At 42.7% G+C, this 22,163-nt stretch overlaps 1 protein-coding gene and 1 non-coding gene across 2 annotated transcripts in view; both read left to right on the forward strand.

The window, feature by feature from the left end:
• The window catches only part of LOC126248500 (ATP-binding cassette sub-family C member 4-like), a 289,894-nt gene that overhangs the window by 22,209 nt on the left and 245,522 nt on the right, over positions 1–22,163 (forward strand). The gene's annotated exons all lie outside the window — the stretch shown is intronic.
• On the forward strand, positions 5,902–5,976 carry Trnat-ugu (transfer RNA threonine (anticodon UGU)). The gene has a single exon. It is a non-coding gene; the product is annotated as a tRNA-Thr (tRNA).

Here is a 22,163-nt window from a genome sequence, read left to right on the forward strand (position 1 = left end):
AAGCTTTCAGTTCAAAATTGTGTAGATCCTCACCACTCTCAACTGTGACATTGATCTGACTTAATGGAAGAGCTGCACAATGCACGTATCTTAGAACATTTTCTGGATCACCTCAGTCCACCACATACCATTTTCGTCCAATTACAGCAACGTCTACGAGAAACAGGTACGTTCGCAAATAGAGGGGTTGATTGTGGTTCCCCACGGACTCGCACCAGGGTTTGTGGACAGTGTATACAAGGGAGTGACCAAAAACTTGCACCGCAAATATTGCGGAAATGGAAAGCGATATTGATGCGTGGGTTTCACAGAATGCATTCGTACTCAGGGGCTCGTATTGTTAGGCAATAAACAAATTGTAATACTACATACAAAAGGTATTTCTTGTGCAAATATACACTTTTTCAAATGGAAAAATGCCTATTGATACTAACAAATTAAAGTTAGGGTAAATTTGAATGCTAATTGTGTTCGTTGCGTTATTCTAGTGCGAGTCGTTTACGAGATTCCGTATCTTCAAATGTTCCACACTGTCACTTGTCTGTGCCACTCAACCTGCATAATTCCTAGGTACGATTTTGTTAGGTTTGCTTACTAGTGGGACACCTAGACAGTTTAACAGAAGGAGACAAGTGACGACAGAAGAGAGGGAAATTAATGTTCCTGCTGCTGTTTGCAGTTGATCGGCGCCTTTGCTTCCGCGCAGTCGCGCTAGGAAGTGGCAAAGTCAGACAAGTGTCCTACGCATTCTCCATCGAAAAAATTTTCAAATGTGTGTGAAATCTTATGGGACTTAACTGCTAAGGTCATCAGTCCCTAAGCTTACTCACTGTTTAACCTAAATTATCCCAAGGACAAACACACACGCCATACCCGAGGGAGGACTCGAACCTCCGCCGGGACCAGCTGTACGGTCCATGACTGCAGCGCCTAAGACCGCTCGGCTAATCCCGCGCAGCGTTCTCCATCGACATAGTTTCCATCCCTATCACATCTCTCTCCATCTAGAGCTGCATGGAAACGATTCCGAGAACAGTGTTAACTTCTATACATGGGCACTGAGACTAGATACTCCAGATGTATCAGATATCTCGTTTAGTGATGAAGCCACGTTTACCAGTCACGGCCATGTAAACTGTCGGAACATGCGCTACTGGTCTGTTGACAATCCCCGTTGGCTCTGTCAAGTGGAACGTCAGCGACCTTGGTGAGTAACCGTGTGATGTGGAATAGTGAACCATCAGCTCATAAGCCCGTTTTTTATAGGCGGGATACTGAACGCGCACAAGTATCGCAGGCTCCTAACAGACCATCTCCCACGGATGCTATAAATCTTCCCTCTGCAGACTAGGATAAACCTACAGTACCAACATGATGGCTGTCCAGCCATAGTGCACAAAGTACTACAGCATGTCTTCACGAATTGTTTCCAAATTGTTCGATAGGACGCAGACGACCTGTACATTGACCCGTTCCCTGGATTTGACGCCTGCAGACTTTTTTCTCTGGAGAATGCTGTAAAACTATGTCTACAAGGACATACCAGCTACACCTGATGATATGAAACAACGTATTACTGCAGCCAGCTCGCACCTCTTCGCTGAAAAACTAGCACGTGTGTAGCAGTCATTCCATACCAGACTGGAAACGATTATTGCCGCTGCTGGTGGTCATTTTGAACACAATCTGTGATGGTGAATTGTCTCGTTACTGGTCCGAATCCACCTAATTAGCGTATACACTAGTGTTGTTGTTTAGTGTGTGGTTGGTTGATTGATTTGGTGGAAGAGACCAACCAACGAGGTCATCGATCTCATCGGATTAGGGAAGAATGGAGAAGGAATTCAGCCGTGCCCTTTCAAAGGGCATTTGCCTGAAGTGATTTAGGGAAATTACGGAAAACCTAAATCAGGATGGCCGGACGCGGGATTGAACCGTCGTCCTCCCGAATGCGAGTCCAGGGTGGTAACCACTGCGCCACCTCGCTGGGTTTATGATGTCTCGTAAACGACTCGCACTAGAATCCTGCAAAAAAGACCACTGACATTCCAGTTTAACCTAATTTTAGTTTGTTCTCTTAAATAGGCATTGTTCCATTTAAAAAAGTGTATGCTTGCATAAAAATACACTTTCTAAGCATTATTACGTTCTGCGTATTGCATAACAATACGAGCCTCTGACTACCAGTCCATAATGTGAAAACAGCACATTAGTAGCACTTTCTATTTCCGATCAGGTCAGAGCAGATTGTTTTCGATGTGTCGGTACCGCGAAATGGGATATTTGAAAGTTATCCAAACTTCAAACTTAATTTACACCGATTTCCGGGCATGGCTTATTTATCAGAACTGTACCTACTAAGTCCCCTCCACAACCCCAGGAGGTTTGTAATTTGAATTGAGAGACTCACCGTGTATGGAAATTCGTCAATCCTCTTGTTCTTAATCAATGTAATACACGGTGCTTGAGTACAATACTTTTCTGCGAATAAGGAGAAACTCAGGTAACGACTTCAGAGGTTACAAATATTATTTAACGAAGAGATGCAGAGAACATATTGATCATAAACAGGAAGAATTAACTTAAAATAACTCGCAGACAGTGCTGCTGTTACAGCAGGTTAATAAATAATGAACTATATTTCACGTCATTCAGTACAATGCAGTATTTAACCACACCCTAGTGTTATTTAAAGCACTGAGGATGATAATTATTTTTAAAAAAGCACCCGTCTGCTATGACATATTGCATACAACACCTCGACAGTTACTAAATTCGACAATCCACTAGTTCTGTTACTAAACCCCATACACTGCAGGATTACCTCGAAATAATTACTTATTCTACCGTTATCATTAATTGTGTATGGTGTAGACCATCCTTCGGCAACATCGTATCTGGGAACCAACTCATATTTGGAATACTTCACACCAACTTATATTTATTTGCTACGTAACATCCAAAACATCCCACTAACCATCTGGAAAAATTATAGTAACGGAATGTCCTCAGTTTGTTCGCATTAGACAGTAGTATGACTGAATGGAAAATCGCAAGTTTAAAATACGTCTCGTAACTCGCGTGTATGAAAGGGAGACCGAGCCACGTTTACGTGTACGGCACGCTTAAGCAGAGCACTTTTCTCGGGAACCATTCTTGCTAGAGCGTTATCGACAGTGGAAGATTAGTACTACCATCTACTGAGGTCTCTTCTCTCACAAATTTGACGCGTCAGTTGAGTGAACGTCTTAGCATGAAGAACATAATTATTCGTGTTTTTGTGCAAGGAGAATAAATTTTTGTACTCAAATATCGAAGCTACTAGGCGCATATACAAGAGATTTTGCTCTTTACAAGGAACATTTGTATAATTTGAAAGCCTGAAAGGTACTGCTATAGTTTCGAAACTAATCCAAACATGGCGATGGAGCCGTTCTCTTTCAGCACGTTTACACACTATTTTGCATTGCCATCCTAACTGATACTCCAGTCAAGGAAACTTTCAGGCGGCGGCACCTATAACGCAATCTAGATCAATGAAGGCACGGGAGAATAAAAGGTAGGAATTTCTTAGAAAGCTATTTGAACTTAATGAATCTCAAGCAGAAAGAATTAATTCTGTGAGAGCAAGGCCTGACGACGACAAGAAATTTCTAAAAGCAAGAACAAAGGAAAATGTGAGTAGTCCTACTTCGGGTGTTATCATTTGTGTTTGCCCAAACGCAGATTTTAAAATGGTAGTTCTCTACGCTCTCCTGTCTTTTGCCATCTTCTTCAGGTCCGCGTAGTTTCCGATTCCCTTTTTGTCGTCTATCTTCTTGTATCTCCTCCTTCCTTCCACTCTCTTCTCACTAACTAGTCCTTCCAAAGAGTCTGTTAGTAATCAAACACTCCCGTCTCAAAGACTGTTCCATCCAGTACTTCTTGCTTTTTCTTGAAATCTGCAGCTGTCTGATGAAAAGAATGAAAATAGTCTTTGTATTTTCTTCTTGAAATGAAACAACCAATTAAAAAGAAATCAAGAATGAGTCCAGTGTCTTAGATGTAAAACGTGTGCCCAGGACGATTGTGCCACAGGAAAGACAAAATGTTTTGTGTGCATAGATTTAAACTCGGCAATAATGAACAACAGACCTTTGACTGAAAGTCAAAGTTCTGTGTCGGCCATATTATGTTAGCAAGGGGACCGTCCCCCCAAAAATTTTACCTTGTTAAATGATATAAGAGAGCCAGTAATTTTGTTTACCATCAACAGAACATATTTTGAAAAGTTAAGTAGTGGGTTTTGGTTACTCATTATTTTGTTCTGTGATATGCGTTAACACGGTCATATAGGTGCGTAAACTTGCCCATAACCGGTGCACGTTTACGCACTCTACTTGTGTCTATATAAAATTATTTTGCTCTGTTAAATGTAATGATGTGTTAGAAGTATACATCAAGTTGAACTTTAATAACCAGTTATAAGATTAAACGATTTTAAACACGGCATATCTAACCAATAAGTTTTAAACGTTCCGAAAAGAAATCCGTTTAAATGAGGCCCGCTCTCCCCTGCCCTAACGGAATCGGAAAGTAATACACTATGAAGTATTGGTGCGATATTTATCGAACTTTGAGGAGATGTTTAATCCACAACGGTTATTAAATATTTAAACTTTCAATCTATATGGAACTGAAGTCCATCATCAGCATTAGTATTAGACGTGACTCCACAGGAACAAATACGGCCTTGTATTAATTGTGGCAGGAAGCCTGCAGCCTCCGAATGTCATCTTACAGAATTTCCTGCCATGCATGAACATCTGATCTGTCGGTTCATGATGTTTGCTGACTGGGAGCTGCTATAAAAGTGTCTGTCTTCCCATCACATCTAAGACATGCTCTACGATTGATAAATCAGTGGATTGGGCAGGGCGGTATAGGATCCGGACATTCCGCAGAGGCGCTTACTGTGTGAACTGCAGCGAGGTTTCTTGCATTATCCAGCTGGAATATGCCATGTAGCACCCTGGTCATAAGTAGAATTATGTGCACAACGATAAAAAATAAGCTCAAATATGTCACTCATTTGGTATAATATTTCATTATAGTTCCTATTCACATAATTTAATGAATACATCTTGTGAGCTTTAAGGCACTTCGGAAGACAGTCTAAATTGTTCACGTCGTGTGGTATAATCACTCACGTCTAAGACGAATGAGTACCACAGAATTTCTTTCTACAGTTCATGATAGGACATTGCAAGAAAGAATACATATGTCCTTATCAGTTATCCCATAATAACTATATATATATATATATATATATATGACGGTAGTATCTGTTCCCGAAAGAACAGTTACCGTCGATGACCATGCAGCTTTGCTCGAAATGAAATGATAAATAGACACCCTAGCTGCAAGCAGGCGTTGATACACTTCATTGGGGACATGTTGAAAATGTGTGCCCCGACCGGGACTCGAACCCGGGATCTCTGGCTTACATGGCAGACGCTCTATCCATCTGAGCCACCGCGGGCACAGAGGATAGTGCGTCTGCAGGGACTTATCCCTTGCACGCTCCCCGTGAGATCCACATTCCCAACATGTCCACAACACTACATTCGTAGTGCGCCTAATAGATGTTTGCCCATCATACTCATACTTCTTTCGGGAACAGATACTACCGTCATATATAGTTAAAAATATGGGTTCCCGGCCTTTGACCTTCTTGTGCGAACGCACACGCTATGCCCGAACTCGTACGGGACTTGGTAGATTAATCTGCCACGAGTAATGAGTATGATGGGCAAACATCTATTAGGCGCACTACGAATGTAGTGTTGTGGACATGTTGGGAATGTGGATCTCACGGGGAGCGTGCAAGGGATAAGTCCCTGCAGACGCACTATCCTCTGTGCCCGCGGTGGCTCAGATGGATAGAGCGTCTGCCATGTAAGCAGGAGATCCCGGGTTCGAGTCCCGGTCGGGGCACACATTTTCAACATGTCCCCAATGAAGTGTATCAACGCCTGCTTGCAGCTAGGGTGTCCATTTATCATATATATATATATGGCCACTGTATATATATATATATATATATTTCCAGTGACCTACCAAGACGTGAGTGCTTCCATGCCACGACGCGTCTCCGCTGTTATCCGTGCCAAAAAGTGGACATATATATATATATATATATATATATATATATATATATATATATCAGATTTGTTCAAACACCAACACTTTCCAGCGTTCTAATATGCATAGGGGAGGTACAGTTTAGATTCTAGTGAAGCTTTCTGTACTTGTGTTCCCTTACCTCGCTAAGATCCACATATCCACTTCCTCGTCTAGGGCGACGAGCAATTTAACTTGGCCAAGAAAAATTATGGGAAAACTGACTAAAATTTTCGTGTCCCTAAACAGCTTTATGTGGACTGTTGGTCTGTTGTACGTTTCTTCCTACACATAAACTGATCAGACAGAACATTACGATCACCGACCTACTATCGGTATCTTGAATGTGACTGAACGTGGTGTCGGAGCTCATCGCCACCTCCCCGGCATTTATGGGAATTAGGTGACTTGTGTGAGCAGATGTGGGGCCAATTCCCTCCAGTGACATACCAAGACGTGAGTGCTTCCATGCCACGACGCGTCTCCGCTGTTATCCGTGCCAAAAGTGGACATACTGGCTATTAGGTAGGTTGTCATAATGTTGTAGCTGATCAGTGTACGGAGGTTAATTAGCTAGTTGAGGTAAGCTCTAGGGAAAATAATCTTGCTGTATTTAAAAACCGGGAAGGCACAAATGCTGTCACTAAGTCCGTGCTAAACCACAAGTATACGTTTCAAACATACATTTCTTAGAAAAAATGCCAATGTTAATTCGGTTTACGCAAACTGAACACTCTCACCGACAGTCAGCATACGTAAGGAACCGACGACCTAAATGTTAGAAACTGTAACTAAAGTCAGTCTGTTTAGAATGAGTACTGTCACACAGTACTCGGTCATAAGATTTGCTAGCTTGATTATACACTTCCTTACTTCGCAGTAAGCTAGCGTTTATAAACTGCCTGTATAATACGCCACACAGTACTACGATTTGTATGAAATAAGGAAATTTTCAATTATTCAAGTCTGTACCTTCTTTAGACTACATGATTTAGCACTTTTCTAAAACTGTCCGAGCAACCGGAGAAACATCCTCCCTGTGTGAAAGCTAGTTGCCTACTTCTCTAGAATTAGTCCTCATAGTAAACCAAATGTCTCCATTTTGGCTAAGACTGACCACAGCCAATGAGCGTTGCTGTTGGCCTCACACACTTAGGTAGCCTACTTATCCTGCTTGATGAATCACACACCTTCAATTACTTTTATTTTTATGCCAAATTATGGCCTCTAAAAATGCATACATACACGGGATGAGTCAAGTAAGACGTAACACAACTTTTAGTTCCTGAACGTTTCCAGATATCGAAACGAGGTTTTCTGCAAGTGATAGTACGCTAAGGGGCACGTAATGTGGTATGTAATAAAGAATTTCAACTCTTGTATCAATCGACATACTGAATAAAGTATGATTTCTTAAAACAGAATTACATACTTTCAACGGCATCCGAAAGCGCTCGAAAAAACGAGTAGAATGATATAATGCATGTTACGTTAGAGGCTGAAACTCTTCGAAAAAGAATCCGAGAAATATTCTAAAATTGAAAAGCCACTCGGCCGAAATCGGTTACTGCGTTTAAAACACTCTCATGTCATGTTACATGATTGCATGAAGGCTGTTTACTAGTCTGCATTGCAGAAGTAGCAGGAACTGTGTTTTCTATCGGCAGGTCATGTCTGCTTCAACATTTCTTGCATGCAGACATACAGTAAACACCAATGAGGAGAAGTTAGACACGCTACTTTTACATGGACAATTACAAACAAATGTTGTTGAAATAGCAATGGAAAACTGTCTGACTGAAGAGACTGAAGTTGTTTAAACGAATAACTGCAAACGTGCACACATTTTAAATAGTTTTCTTAAGCCCCATCTGATAAGCCAGAAGCTAACATATGCCATAGTTCCACACACAAAAACTTTGGCTGACCCTGTACCTATGTCGTATAGAAAATGGGTTTTATATTAGTTGCGTGGGAATATCTTTCTGCACATAACTACGAGCCTGGCATGAGTGTCCTGCTTGGCACAATAGACGACTTTGGTGTCGCATTACTTCCCAATTGTAGGGCATTTCTCCGACTCTTTTTGGGAAAGATTTCAACTCAAATATTAACAACCGCTATATCACTGTAAATGCCTTTCCAACAGCCACTGAACGCCGTGATGAAAAGTATACGGTTCCACTTACTAAAAACCATACTTATTTCAATAATACGGTTGATACCATAATTCAGAGCATTAGCCATATAAAACATGAGGTGCGCCTCAGCATACTACTATCAATTGCGGGTATCCTCGTTTCGATATCTGGAACTATTCAGCAAATAAATTGGGGATTCGTCTTACCAGACTCACCCTGTGTACATACCTGAAGGACTAAACTGAAGATTTTACTTCCTCGATAAAGATACCTGCGGTTTTACAAAACTAAGATTTATAGTCTTGTATTCGAGGAGCAACTTTCCAATATGCGTAATGTACACTGGTAGACAAAATTGAGTTTGATATGGAATCACGTTTGATATGAAATCAGATAGAAACTGCAGAAAATCCAACAATTCATTTTACTTTATTTTATTAAGCAATGTTGGCTGCAGTGAAACCTTTTAACTAACCAACAATTAGCTACTGGCACTGTTTTTCGGTATTACAGCACTGTTGTGTATTATCTCCTTTTACATTCTGACTGTTAGGAATATAAACGTAAAAACTTAGTTCTGTTGAGATGGAGAGTATATCAGAGAATGGATGAGTATTTTTCATTGATTTTTGCCTGTTTTAGTTAGAACAGAATCTCCAGTTGCTGGGCGAGTCTTCTGGAATATATAGCCGTGGTCCAAGAAACTTTACGGTTCCTGACGCTTCATTCAGAGCTTCGCTGGACACCTTCGGATCTCCTGGCGACGCTGAATCGACGCTAAGTCTTCCAGACTATTATCAGACCCAGCGTCACCAGGCACACCTCCGAAGTTGTCCAGTGCAGCTCCGGACGAAACGTCAGGAATCGAAAAGTTTCTTGGACCAGAACCAGACATCCCAGAACACTCACTGCCAACTATGACATCTGATCGTGAAAGCCTTCATTGTATGGCTATAATTTCCAGAGCATATGACTGATGTACTTCCCTGTTTTCCAATTAGAAGACACTTCTCTTTACCTGTTGACCGAGTTGTGGCCGAGTAGGAACAGAAGTCTTAAAATTTCAGAAATATTGAATCCAAACATATACCAAGAAGCTTATGTAGAAGTGGTTGACACAAGGATTTTGGGGAAGGGTGGTAAATATTTGATTATAAGGAACTATGCAAAAATTTGAAACTTGTAAATGGGATCAGTGATCTGAAAAGGATTCATCTGAAGAAATACACCGGAGGAGAAAGGGTAACTGATATTAAAATCAAAACTCACCTTAACTACTTTTCTGATGATCATTCAAAGTGCATTTTGTCATCAGGCAAACGTGGATACAGCTTTGGCGAAGCAGCAAGTGGATCCGAAGTGCCATCTCTGAACAGGATTAAACAAGAAAAGAGAGATGTTGTAGATAGAAACTACTAAGCTCCATATTTCGAAAAAAACTGAGAGAAAAGGAAGTTTTTAGGTCTTTCACCGAGATTATTAGCCTTCTATGTAACGACTTATTGCCCGAGATACTGTTTGTGATTGTTTAAAAGATGAGCCTGTTATTGGAAAAATAGTGTGATCACCATAAATGGAAATGAAGCACATTTATGTTTTAGTTTCTACTTCTTGCGTTAAAGTGTTTTATTGACTATCAAAAGGCTCATTTTCAAAAAATTGATTATGATTATCAGTTCTGTGTTACTGAAAACTAATCAAAATCCATTATGTCCAACATAGCTTACATAAAAATGCATATCGTCCAATAGGAAACAACAAATCGCATTTGGTCCACTACAAAAGTCCTCATACCTTGGAATTAAACCAAAAAATTTATCTTGTAATAAACACGTTTTCATCATTGGCCCTTTTGTTAAAAATTTTAAAAAAATAAAAAAGTACTTCCGCCATATAAGTTTTTCGCTTCTCCCGAAAATTTTACTTTTTGTAACATTATGCGTTTTGGAAAATTGCTCCTCATCTTATTTTAACGTGTAATACACTACCATCTCTTTTTCAGAAAGCTCTGCTCGTTGACGTACGCTAAATCGAAGACACAACTATGAAAAAACTGTTTCTGTTTTAGGTAAATAGCCTTCTCCTAAAGAAATTGGACACCCTTCCATTATAAAAGCATTGTGAGATGAAATACCTTTACTTCTATTAAATTTAAGAAGGAGAGTATTTACTTGCCTCTTATCTCAAGAGGTCAACACGTGAGTACATTTCAATACAAACTGGTGTCCCTGAATTGAGGATACTGAATAGGTGTTAAATAATGGTGCGAAAGTCTTGAGTATGCCCGTGGAAACTCACATACAAATGATGTTTATTATCTGTAGGTCTTCTCCAATACTTTTTTTAAGTTCTTAAATACCTTCGGCTGTGAAAATATCTGACAGATCAGTTGTACACATTGTATATATGTGGTAACAGATTTGGACAGGGCATAATTCAGTAGAATTCTCCCTTCACGTTCAGATTGCATGAAACTTTGGCTTTAACTCGCGCCTTCGACGTTCCCGCATACCATGTACCAAAAGTGTTAATCGGAGTATACTCTCAGTCTCTCGCAGAGCTCCAGTTCATAATCTCCCTACAACTTTACCAAAATCCACAGAGACTCTCGTGCGTATTTATGGCAAAAAAGTCGGAAAATAACCTAGCCACTGCACAAGGACTCCTTCCAGAATGAAGTGTGTCACTGTCCGTCTTCTAGATCCAAACATTTATTGAAGTACCATTATTTGCAGAGTTTATTGGTAAATATACGAAAGGATAGTCTGAACAGGATTAGATGAACAATCTTCTCAAACATGAGGCTAGCGCATTAATTTATTAATTTCATTTTAAGATTCTTGAACGCTCATCACAAAAATCATAAACGGGTTACAAAAACGGACAGCCTACTAATGCATGTACCAAGTGTGTTACGGGGTTATTACCAATGATTGAAGCGATTTCACAGCTCTACAATAACTTTATTATTTGAGATATTTTCACAATGCTTTGCTCACACATACAAAAACTCAAAAAGTTTTTTTAGGCATTCACAAATGTTCGATATGTGCCCCTTTAGTGATTCGGCAGACATCAAGTCGATAATCAAGTTCCTCCCACACTCGGCGCAGCATGTCCCCATCAATGAGTTCGAAAGCATCGTTGATGCGAGCTCGCAGTTCTGGCACGTTTCTTGGTAGAGGAGGTTTAAACACTGAATCTTTCACATAACCCCACAGAAAGAAATCGCATGGGGTTAAGTTGGGAGAGCGTGGAGGCCACGACATGAATTGCTGATCATGATCTCCACCACGACCGATCCATCGGTTTTCCAATCTCCTGTTTAAGAAATGCCGAACACCATGATGGAAGTGCGGTGGAGCACCATCCCGTTGAAAGATGAAGTCGGCGCTGTCGGTCTCCAGTTGTGGCATGAGCCAATTTTCCAGCATGTCCAGATACACGTGTCCTGTAACGTTTTTTTCGCAGAAGAAAAAGGGGCCGTAAACTTTAAACCGCGAGATTGCACAAAACACGTTAACTTTTGGTGAATTGCGAATTTGCTGCACGAATGCGTGAGGATTGTCTACCGCCCAGATTCGCACATTGTGTCTGTTCACTTCACCATTAAGAAAAAATGTTGCTTCATCACTGAAAACAAGTTTCGCACTGAACGCATCCTCTTCCATGAGCTGTTGCAACCGCGCCGAAAATTCAAAGCGTTTGACTTTGTCATCGGGTGTCAGGGCTTGTAGCAATTGTAAACGGTAAGGCTTCTGCTTTAGCCTTTTCCGTAAGATTTTCCAAACCGTCGGCTGTGGTACGTTTAGCTCCCTGCTTGCTTTATTCGTCGACTTCCGCGGGCTACGCGTGAAACTTGCCCGCACGCGTTCCACCGTTTCTTCGCTCACTGCAGGCCGACCCGTTGATTTCCCCTTACAGAGGCATCCAGAAGCTTTAAACTGCGCATACCATCGCCGAATGGAGTAAGCAGTTGGTGGATCTTTGTTGAACTTCGTCCTGAAGTGTCGTTGCACTGTTATGACTGACTGATGTGAGTGCATTTCAAGCACGACATACGCTTTCTCGGCTCCTGTCGCCATTTTGTCTCACTGCGCTCTCGAGTGCTCTGGCGGCAGAAACCTGAAGTGCGGCTTCAGCCGAACAAAACTTTATGAGTTTTTCTACGTATCTGTAGTGTGTCGTGACCATATGTCAATGAATGGAGCTACAGTGAATTTATGAAATCGCTTCAATCATTTGTAATAGCCCTGTAGAATCCATTTACCATATCGACACATGTGCTGTTAGAAAGCACTTTCTTCAAGAGCTGCCTTGGATCTTTAGTTTTTAAAGAGTTGGAGAGATGACATTCAAATCACCTGGCCCGCAGCCAGAACGTGTTGTTGAGAAGTGGTTACGCGGAGGCGCGAGTAGCGTCACCGAATAACAGGAGAGCACAGGAAGTGTTGCAAGAACAGGTTCGGAAATCAACACGCTCACAGAGCTTAGCGAGCGGTTTGGCGGACCGGTCGGGCTGTGAATGGGCGGCTTAACGTTCACGTAATTGGCAAGAAACATCTTACAGCGTTTTAAGATATTTTGGTGTTGCTGAGGGGGAGAGTTATATCTTACGGTCCCCTCTGAATCTCACGATTTTACACTTTCATTAAAAATAGCAAACAATGTGTGAAACAATGGCAATAAGGGTCTTCATACTTATTAATATTTTCCTTATTGATTACCTTAGCATCTGTTATTTTTATCTATTAAGATAGTATTTGATATTTTCTTGGTATATCTTTTACTTATGCTAGTGTGTTTACTGGGTCAGTCAATGACCGATGCCTCCGCACCTACGTCTTGACGTTGTCGGCAATAGATGGGAAGGCAGACGGCGGCCTTGCGGCCAACACCCACGCTCTGAGCACTTGTAGGGGCCTGCCACCTCTCTGATTTCACACTCTTACCCTAGTGCCTTGGAGCGGATGCAGCTCTATTCCGTACCACAGGTTTTCCTGGCTCGTATAGACAAGCCGAAAAAATGCCCAACACCAGAGCAGAAAGACGCTACAAAGGTATTATCCAGTGAATATTGTCTTCACCCACACGAATGTTGAGCTCTCCGCAAGAATATTTTCACTTGTTTTGTTAACTATTAGGTAATAAAAATATTGTTTTCTGCAAGTCTGCCTACTGTTATTAATTAGAAAATCTCAGAAAGGCACCTCGACCCTCCCCACTTTGTTTTCAAGTTTTCCACCGTTAGTGTAAATTTCCTCTGCAGAAAAGTGAGATTTTGTACGTACATAAGTCCCTGGTCAACTTCTCCCCTGCTCTTAGGCCACCTAGAAATAATCGCTGACATCAGTTTTGCCGTTGTTTAAGTGATGACAGGTGTAAAAAGTTTCAAAAGAAATACATTATTGTTCATTATTTATTTGTTGCAATGCATCTACATCCCGCTGTCTGAATACTAAATTCTATTAACGACACAATAAACAATCATAGCTACAATAATGAAATCATATACAATTATAACATTGAATCACAATTCTTGAAGCCGGCTGAAGTGGCCGGGCGGTTCTAGGCGCTACAGACTGGAACCGTTCGCAGGTTCGAATCCTGCCTCGGGCATGTATGTGTGTGATGTCCTTAGGTTAGTTAGGTTTAAGTAGTTCTAAGTTCTAGGGGACTGATGACCTCAGAAGTTAAGTCCCATAGTGCTCAGAGCCATTTGAACCACAATTCTTGAAAGTATAAGAACACTTCGAAGAAAATTTGTAAATTTGTGGTAAGATTTTATGGGACCAAACTTATGCTATGGACGACACACACACCCATGCCCGAGGGAGGACTCGAACCTCCGACGAGAGGAGCCGCGCGGACCGTGACAAGACGCCCTAGACCAAACGGCTGCCCCGCACGGCTACACTTCGAAGAAAAACAGCTGTACCCGTGCAGTGGTTCCCAACCTGGGCGTAATTACTTCTGATGGGTAAAACGTAATTTTTCAAGGGGTAAAAACAAAGTATTTCAGACATGGAAGCAGATTTTTAAAAAATTATTACTATTATCAATATTTGATAAAACTATAATAGTGATTGCAAAAGTTAACATTAATTACATTTATTTTTCAAATACTAACATTAACATATAACACAATGCGGTGAGAGTTATTGTTTGTGAAACAAATGCTTGAACAACATGGTCTTCACATGGTCACGCCCTACTCGCATGCTTTCTACTTTGTACCATGAATCTATTATTGTAAAATTGAGGCAATCAGTACATGCCATGGGGGCCCGCATCTCGTGGTCGTGCGGTAGCGTTCTCGCTTCCCACGCCCGGGCTCCGGGTTCGATTCCCGGCGGGGTCAGGGATTTTCTCTGCCTCGTGATGGCTGGGTGTTGTGTGATGTCCTTAGGTTAGTTAGGTTTAAGTAGTTCTAAGTTCTAGGGGACTGATGACCATAGATGTTAAGTCCCATAGTGCTCAGAGCCATTTTGACATGCCATGTGGAGTAATCGGGTCTACTGCCGGATGTTTGTGTCGCTCTGGCACAATATTTCGGTCACGTAACTCTTTGCCTTCTTCAGATGCTACCTGAGACTGAGAGTCTCAGGTAGCACCTGAAGAAGGCAATGAGTTACGTGGCCATAATATTGTGCCAGAGCGACACAAACATCCGGCAGTAGACCCGATTACTCCAAATGTCAAGATCTCGCCGTGAAAGCCTGAAGAGTTACAATAAATACATGTGTTTAAGTATGTCATCAAAGTGTCTCTTCGAAGTTGTATGTAGTTCCTGTAATTCACAGCGCAATAGAACAGCAACTATCTAATGGGGACTACACTGCTATAGGACCTACACCGTCTTATTTATTCTTATTAGTGTCAGTGGTCAGGCACAAAGAATTTGCAGCCTCAAGTCTTCCAGTTTCTACCAGTTCACAAGTAAGGAATCCAGAAATCAAGTTATTTTCAAACAGTAGGCCTAACTACTGTGCACACATTTTCATTTGGTTGATTTTACATGGGGGTGCAGGCTGTGGATGAAGCAAATGTCACCAGAGAAAAGAAGGTTGCAGAGGCAGTATGTTTTGTAATAAGTTTCTACCCTCACTGTGAATAGTTAGATTTCTTTTCTGAGAAAGAATTGTTGGTATCCCTCGTGATGCACTGAGAATTGCTTGATCGTTCTATACCATTGGACAGTGCGGCGTAGGCTTTGGCTACAATAGTCGCAAAGTGACAGTTTCAACGATTTTTTATTTTAAAATATATATCTGATTAAATTTGACAGATGCAGTTTAATTTAATATTCCTGGAGGATAAGCCATATATTTAAAAAACACAATTAATCGCCTGTATAAAACTTCCTGGCAGATTAAAACTGTGTGCCTGACCTAGACTCGAACTCGGGACCTTTGCCTTTCGCCGTCAAGTGCTGTACCATCTGAGCTACCGAAGCACGACTCAGGTCAGGTCCTCACAGCTTTACTTCTGCCAGTATCTCGTCTCCTACCTTCCAAACTTTACAGAAGCTCTCCTGCGAACCTTGCAGAACTAGCACTCCTGAAGGAAAGGATACTGCGGAGACATGGCTTAACCACAGCCTGGGGGATGTTTCCAGAATGAGATTTTCACTAAGCTGAGAGGACCGGGCGTGAGTCGTGCTTCGGTAGCTCAGATGGTGCCGGCACGGTAGCTCAGCGTGTTCGGTCAGAAGGTTTGCAGCCCTCTGTAATAAAAAAACTGAGTTAATCGATCAACAACGAACTTAAACGAATGTCTTACGACGTCCGCCTCGAGCAGATTCAACGAACAAAATGAGATTAAAAAAAATAATAATAATAAAATAAAATAAAATGGTAGTCTCGGTCGGGCACACAGTTTTAATCTGCCACGAAGTTTCATATCAGCGCACACTCCTCTGCAGAGTGAAAATCTCATTCTGCAATCGCCTGTATACATTAAAAAAAGCCTGACTAAACAAAATGTTCTATATTCTGTCAAGGGAACAGCGGCTGGCTCATTTGCATAACAGCACAGTCTGTTCCCTTTGGCCTCTTCGTCGGTATACAATATGCTTCAGGCCACGGCGACGCCGCGACAAATAATCCTCCAAAATCTCAATAACTATTGTCATCATTACCATGAGTACCAACTCCGGCAACAGTGCCGTGAAGGAGGGACCAGCTAGCATATAATCTTAACCTTACACCATTCCAAGAGACTTGATAATACTTACAAGTAAAGTAGCACGCCCTTTTAGACACAGCAGTGCTTGTAATATTCTTCTGCAATATATCCACTATATTTCCGGCACTGGGGGCCAATCTGATTCAGAGTACAAACTGAAACGTCAAACGAGCTCAGTGTAACTTGATACGACTCCAAGAGACATGCAAGGTACACTAAGGATGCACATACAGCATTCCCACTCCTATAGAGCCCGGCAGTTGCTCGGGCACAAACAGCACGCTACTAACACCGTCTTACCGCAGCAACTTTCGCCTCGATAGCTGTACGGTCAACGGGGCCAAATACTGTCCAAAGGGGCCCGGGATCGATTCCCGGGTGGGTCAGGGATTTTCTCCGCTCAGGGACTGGGTGTTGTGTCGCCTTTCCTTCATCACCATATCATCCCAATTGACACCCAAGTCGCCGAAGTGGCGTCAACTCGAAATACTTGGATCAGGCGATCCGTCTACCCGAAGGGAGGCCCTAGCCATACGACATATCATTTTTATCGCAGCACCATAGCAGAGTAAATAACAGATCAAGCTGAATTAATCAGGTACTCCTGCACATACTATACATTAACACATGGTGGATTCTGCGCTGCATATAACAGAAAACTAATAGAAGGTATGCTCTCCTGCCGCAAAGTCCACTAAACGGAGTACGAGTACCATTTCCACTCAGTGTCCGACTGCAACATTCAGTTGAGCCGATTCAGTCCTTCATGCAGTCCCCCAAGCGCATATGAAAAGTAAGGCCTCGAATTTTTTATTCTGTTCTCTTACATATTATTGGGTCTACTTTCCCGTTTCTCTGGCGCAAGTTGCAACCAATTACCCCTAGAGGGCTTCAAATTGTAGGATATAACATGGCTATATGTGACGTAACTATTTTGGTGTATGAGAAACAGCATATTGTATTCGAATTTCTAACCGTCCGCACTTGGAGCACTTTCTCGTCCAACATGACCACACACGAGTTCAAAAATGGTTCAAATGGCTCTGAGCACTATGGAACTCAACGGCTGTGGTCATAAGTCCCCTAGAACTTAGAACTACTTAAACCTAACTAACCTAAGGACATCACACACATCCATGAGCCCGCATCTCGTGGTCGTGCGGTAGCGTTCTCGCTTCCCACGCCCGGGTTCCCGGGTTCGATTCCCGGCGGGGTCAGGGATTTTCTCTGCCTCGTGATGGCTGGGTGTTGTGTGCTGTCCTTAGGTTAGTTAGGTTTAAGTAGTTCTAAGATCTAGGGGACTGATGACCATAGCTGTTAAGTCCCATAGTGCTCAGAGCCATTTGAACCATTTGAACACATCCATGCCCGAGGCAGGATTCGAACCTACGACCGTAGCAGTCGCACGGTTCCGGACTGCGCGCCTAGAACCGCGAGACCACCGCGGCCGGCACACACGAGTTCTGCGTCATCTGCAACAATCCGACGCCTTGGATTCACTGTCATCTATCATCCTCCACGCAGTCCCATCTGATTTTCATGTGTTTCCAAAACTTAAAGGACACCTTTTCAAGGAATTCACTTTGATAGTGATTAACGCTGCAAGCAGAGATGAGGTTGTGGCTTCTTCAACAAAGTCAAACATTTTGGAGTGAAGATTAAGGAAGTAGAATGTTAATAAAGCTTGTTTTATTTAAAAAGCTATAACAGTTTTCACGTAACAGTTAAGGAGGCATTACTTTTCAGCATTCCCTCATAACATCGGTTATGTCATCGAGCACAAGCTGGGGAGGAAGCTCTGTAATCCAGCAGAACTCACACTAATTCCACTCGGCTGTCGTATCCAGATCCGTCCGACGACCAACTGGCAACTAATTTGCTAAAATCCCTCCGTTCCTCAAACTGTCCTGCAGCGCTCCCCTTGCCCCAGCCGCTGCCAAGCGTCCTTTGTGCCCCCGCCTCGAAGTGGCGCTAGTGCCCATCACTGATTACCTAACGCCGAAACTGTGCCGACTGACGACATAATTCTACAGTAAAAGTTGTCAGAGATAAGTTGTGGTACCGGACGAAGTACAATTCATGTCCACCTCATTTTATGTATATTTGTTACTGTCATTAAACATTAATGCATCACTTGACACAGAACAAGATACTACTCTCTTACCACAGAGTACAGTTGACTATAAACTTTCATGCAGAGTTCTCTCTAGTACACAGTGCACTGCCGGCTTGGAAGAGAGACGATGCTGTCGTCTTCGGCCATGATTGCTGACTAGCAGAGCGGCATTGTGGTCGTACGTAAGAAAGCGATTTGATGCGGAGGCGTATGGAACTTGTTTCGGGCGTGTATGCGCTACCATCTCTCATTCGTCGTTGCTCCTGTCAGCGACTATGTTTACTCGTGGTTCCGTGCCTTGGCGCCTCGCTCTCCGGACGGTACCACATAAGTAGTACCAATTGTCTCACTGACTCATTAGTTGAGGATTTAATAAAACGTCTACAAGAACTTAATATAATTTATATTTTGTCCTTTTAAAAATTAAAGAGTTCAAAGAAAATTACTTTCGTTTTAAAGTTATTTAGGTGCTAATGGTGATGGGGATTTAGGGAGCGGCTGGTAGGAAGGGAGGGAGGGGGGGGGGGGAGTACTAACTAACATCTGATTATACTAGACGTTGGTTGGTTGGTTGATCTGGGGGATGGGATCAAACAGCGAGGTCATCGGTCCCATCGGATTAGGGAAGGGTGGGTAAGGAAATGGGCCGTGCCCTGTCAAAGGAACCATCCCGGAATTTGCCTGAAGCCATTTAGGGAAATCACGGAAAATCTAAATCAGGGCGGCCGGACCCTGATTTGAGCCGTCGTCATACCGAAAGCGAGTCCAGTGTGCTAACCATTGCGCGCCATCGCGCGGTCAGTAAACATTGGGAAACGTTGGGAATCACTGTACTAATGCCTTATGCAGCGTGTTACTACTCAATCTGAAAGATACAAACTGTGAGGAAAATTTAATAAATTTAACTGAAATGTAGTAAGAGGAAAGAAGGACTAGAAATTGGGAAGAATTAACGGTTTAGGTCCCCTTCACAGCCGCCGGTGTTTGTGGTCTTGGAATATACAGGGGTTGAGAAAAAGTATGGAAACGCCAGAGAAATGCATGCTTGAACATAAACACAGATGCTAACCAAGCCTGCAGGTTGCGCTGTTGTATTTGGCGACGAACAGTACCTGTGCTATGTCCTCTATACTTTGCCAGTGTCAGTCGTGGTCAGAAAAGCGTCCAATGTATTTGTGAGTGCATTATGTCGGAACGTGGGCAAATTGTTGGTGCTCTAATGGTGGGTGCTTCCGTAGCCAAGGGAGCCGAAGTTTTTCGTGTTTCAAGAGGCACCATGTCGAAGATTCATATCTCATGCAGGGAGTGAGGAAAAACATAATCCTGTGAGTCACAACACGGATGAAAGTATGGGTTGACTGAGCATGACAAACGGTCATTGAAGAGGACTGTGACGAAAATTAAGAGTGCAGCTGCAAAATCACTGCAGAATTAAAGTCGCACATGCGAACCCTGTCAACACCAAAACAACACGTAAGGATTTCCAGAAGCAGAGAATTGCAGGTCGAGCTATAATTCCAAATCCACTCATCTGTAATGCAAATGCCCGTAACATGAAAACGTGGTGCGGAAGCCATACGACAACGACTATGGAGCATTGGAAGAAAATCATGTTGTAGGATGAGACTTGTTTCATACTGTTTCCAACTACCGGCCGAGTTTACGTTTCAAGAGTGTAACATGGCGGAGATTCGGTGATTATTTAGGCAGCAATGTCGTGGTACTGCATAGATCCCACGATTACTTTGCAAGATTGCGTTACTTCCAAGGATTATGCTACCATTTTGGCGGATCAGGTGCATTATACGGTACACTAATTGTTCCCCAATGGCGATACTGTGTTCCAAGATGACAGGACCCCAGTTGCCACAGCTCGCATCGTCCAGGACTGGTTTTGTGAGCAGTAGGATGAATTGTCACATCCTCAAAATGGTTCAAATGGCTCTGAGCACTATGGGACTTAACTTCTGAGGTCATCAGTCCCCTATAACTTAGAACTACTTAAACCTAACCACCGAGCGAGGTGGCGCAGTGGCTAGCACACTGGACTCGCATTCGGGAGGACGACGGTTCAATCCCGCGTCCGGCCATCCTGATTTAGGTTTTCCGTGATTTCCCTAAATCGTTCCAGGTAAATTCCGGGATGGTTCCTTTGAAAGGGCACGGCTGACTTCCTTCCCAAATCCGATGAGACCGATGACCTCGCTGTCTGGTCTCCTCCCCGAAACAATCCAATCCAATCCAAACCTAACCAACCTAAGGACAGCACACACATCCATTCCCGAGGCAGGATTCGAACCTGCGACCTTAGCGGTCGCGCAGTTCCAGGCTGTAGGGCCTAGAACCGCTCGGCCACCCCGGCCGGTGTCACATCTTCCCTGGCCGCCAGAGTCACCTAATGGCAACATTACCGAGTCTTTGAGGTCTACTTTGGAGAGAAGGGCACGTGATCACTATCCAGAACCATCTTAGTTACCTGAACTTGCCACTATTTTGCAGAGAGAATGGTATGAGATTCCCTTGAAAAACATAGGGGACGTGTATTTATTACTTTCGAGACGACTGGAAGCAGTTTTGAACACTAAGGGGTTTCCTACACCGTGTGAAGCATGGTACAGCGTTACGTTTCTCTGCCTCGTGATGACTGGGTGTTGTGTGATGTCCTTAGGTTACTTCTAAGTTCTAGGGGACTGATGACCAGAGATGTTAAGTCCCATAGTGCTCAGAGCCATTTGAACAGCGTTACGTTTTTGGTGTTTCCATACTTTTGTCCAACCCCAGTAGGTCGAGTGTACATCTCGTTGCTAGTTGCCAACGTGCTAAAACTATTTCCACTTCTGTGAGGTTATGCAGGTGTGCCTCAGCTTCTGAACCTCTAGAGCCTTTGTGCGTCTTCAGGGCTAAGAACACTAAGCTACATTGTAAACTTACAACTGCATTTCCTGTTGTAGGTATCCTTTAACCTCTGTTATTATAACTATAAAACTAATGTAACGTCAGTATTTGGCTAAAACTAAGTGTCTGACTGGCACCAGTTCTTGAAGGGCACTTTTTTATTCTTTGTTTGGGTAGTGATGCAAGTGAGAGTATTGACAAGGACGTGGATATCTAAAAATAGGAGTATGAGCCATTCACGCAAGAAGTCATTGAACACCTTAGTGCCACTACTCGACGTTACCACTTCAGTCGCACATACTGCAGGATCTTACTCTGTATTTTGTAACTGCGGCACAGTAACAAGTCTACAGCAGGTCCTTTCCTTATACAGTATTCTGCTAACAGTCTGTTGGAGATTTTGTTCGTTAACTCATTAATTACATACAGCTTTTCGGGTTCTCTTACATCCGTGAATAATTTCGGTACAAAAGGAATATTTTGTCTGATGTTGTCAAATCCCGCACAATGAACGAAAATGTGCTCTTTGTTTCCTTCGGCTCCGCATTTGCAGACAACTCTGGAACTGAGGTTATTAGTTCGTGGGTAAGATAAAAAACTTTGTGTACCACGGCCCGACTGGGACTGACGTCGTGCATTTTCAAACTTTCCCAGATGTTCGG

Source organism: Schistocerca nitens, chromosome 3, assembly GCF_023898315.1.
Source record: "Schistocerca nitens isolate TAMUIC-IGC-003100 chromosome 3, iqSchNite1.1, whole genome shotgun sequence".
NCBI classification, from domain to species: Eukaryota; Metazoa; Arthropoda; class Insecta; order Orthoptera; family Acrididae; genus Schistocerca; species Schistocerca nitens.